Here is a 2,511-nt window from a genome sequence, read left to right on the forward strand (position 1 = left end):
GTGGGAGCGGAAGAAGGCATTGGGTTGGGGAGAAGGGAGGGGGGAGAAAGGAGGGGGTGATGGGGTGAGAGGGGGAAGGAAAAGGGATGAGAGGAGGAGGGGGTGGGAGAATGGAGTGAGAAGGTGGAGGGAAAAGGGGGTAGGTAGGAGGAGCTTGGGAGACGGGATGGGCAGTTTATGCCGCTCCACAAACCTGGACCGGGTGGTTTGTAAAACGACGACAACCTACAATTACAGGGATTTGTCCAGCACCACACAGAGCCGCCGACGACAGCCTCTGGGAGAGGATAAGCCTTGCCCGGACTCTGCAGTCCGCACTTTTCACACTATCGGGCTTATCCAGGCACTACTTTAGAAAAAAAAATCCACTGACAACTGGGAGGAAGTTTATCCATTCACTCATTCGTCCGTCAGTCCATCCGTCCATCCGATTGTTCACCTGTCTGTATCAGTCTCTGTGTCTGGCGGGCAGTTTTCGGTCTGAGCGGTATCAGTTGTCTTTGCTTCATCGTCTTTTGAGAGACGTTCCCATTACCCCTCTTTTAATACAACCCAAAGAGCTTTTTCACCTTCAAACATCTGTAGATCCCGTCTCGATCACAGACAGACAGACAGTCAGACAGACACTAAGACAGCCAGACAGACTAATAGACAATCAGACAGACAAACAAACACACAGCACAAACAGAAGAGAGACAAACAGTACTTACACAAACATTCTACATAAATCAAAAGTAAACTACAAACAACAAAATCTTTTGAATTATTTATGTTATACATGATATTCCATTAGGTCACTTCAACCCTGACACAGTCAATGAATAACATATCGAGCTCTGACACTGTTTCCTGAACGAGATTACGTTACAAGGCCCAGTAGGAGACAACAACACAGTACAGCACAACACTGTGTGTGCGGAGACAGGCGGAAAGGTTTAATATGCTCAAGCAGATAAAACCCCTAACTCTTTGAGACGCAGCGGGCACTTATGTAAGGGTCAAATGAAAAACAGATGCTTGTCGTTGCCTGCCTTTTTCAATTACAGGAAAAATAAAATTAAAAAAAAACCCAAATCTGTGTGAATAACAAAGGCTATAAATGTTTCTGTTAGTAAGTACTCTAAAGCAGGACGACCCCATGCGTAGTAGAATTTTAAAAAAAAACAAACTTTCAGCAAGATTTTTACGGCACTTGCAACACAATAAGGTCATATAAGTGCCGAAGATTGGAGGTGTTACAAGAGAGTAACAAACACAAAATAGAAGGAAGGGAGATATGGACGATAGATGTTTGATAGGAAAGAAGAAGCAAACCACACCAGAGCACCCGCCAACCACCCATGAAGTCGAATGACTAGAATTGGCGTACTCAAAGGGCTACAAGAGAACGTACACTTTGTTTGTTTGAGTAAAGAGAAGTACATCGCTCCACTAAATATGTCACACGTACAGAGAAAAAGTAAGTAAGTAAGAGGCAAAAACAGTGGGGAAGTAAAGAAGTAGAAACCACCAGTGGCGCCCTCCAACCGTCCACATGAATAACAAAAAATTGTGCTTCTTTTTAAAAAAAACCCAAAAAACAGCTTTAAAGCATCATGTCTCCCAACGTTGTCCAACGATATAGAATTGGCGTCCTTAAAAAGTTCAAAGAGTACACATTATACCTCTAAATCAGTTCGCTTCAACACTGAACAGGTGCGATTGTCAAGGAATACGCTTCGAGAAGAACTTGTAAAAAAGAAACTGACCACTGCAGGTGCAAAAACACTTACCCCTACCTCTTTTACTTCAGGTTTCAGGTCTGGAGAACACATTGACGATCATTGTACCCGCCCCCCCCCCCCACCTCATTCCTTTTGTATGTCTTCCTGACCATTGTACCCCCCCAAAAAACAACAACAACAACAACAACAACCCAGAAACAAAACAAAACAAAAACAAAACAAACCCCCTCCCCAAAAAAAACAAAAAAACAAACAAAACAAACCCACCACCACCACCAACAGCAAACAAATCATAAAAACAACAACAATAACAGCAACCAAAAACCCACTGAAAACGTTCTAGTATAATGTAATGCAACTGTTCTTTGCAGTCTCTTTAGCCGACAGAAAACAGTTCAAGCTTAGCCAGATCCTTTAAATCAAAGGAGAGGGAATTTGTAGACAAAAGGAATTCAAATATTATTTACGCTTATTGAAATGTGTGACGAATGGTGCTGGCGAGACAGCGTCTTTCTCCGACATGGGGTAAAAAAAAGTTTATGCTCGGACTAGAATAACCCTCACCGAGACAATGACTATAAACGCTCCAACATCCCTGTCCTTCGCTAGTACGATAGTCCCGCATAGTATAGCTGTAACTGTAATGGGGTGATTTATGGAGATTACCATCTCAAGACGTTTGTCGTCGGTTTGTGAACGTGCGAGACCAGGCTCTAATGTGTATGTGCGGTGCGTGCGTGTGTGTGCGTGTGTGTGTGTGTGTGTGTGTGTGTGTGTGTGTGTGTGT

The 2,511-nt window shown here is 43.4% G+C and overlaps 1 protein-coding gene across 2 annotated transcripts in view; it reads right to left on the reverse strand.

The window, feature by feature from the left end:
* The window catches only part of LOC101860241 (protocadherin gamma-B5), a 202,362-nt gene that overhangs the window by 75,411 nt on the left and 124,440 nt on the right, over positions 1 to 2,511 (reverse strand). The gene's annotated exons all lie outside the window — the stretch shown is intronic.

Source organism: Aplysia californica, unplaced genomic scaffold, assembly GCF_000002075.1.
Source record: "Aplysia californica isolate F4 #8 unplaced genomic scaffold, AplCal3.0 scaffold00062, whole genome shotgun sequence".
Taxonomy (NCBI): domain Eukaryota; kingdom Metazoa; phylum Mollusca; class Gastropoda; order Aplysiida; family Aplysiidae; genus Aplysia; species Aplysia californica.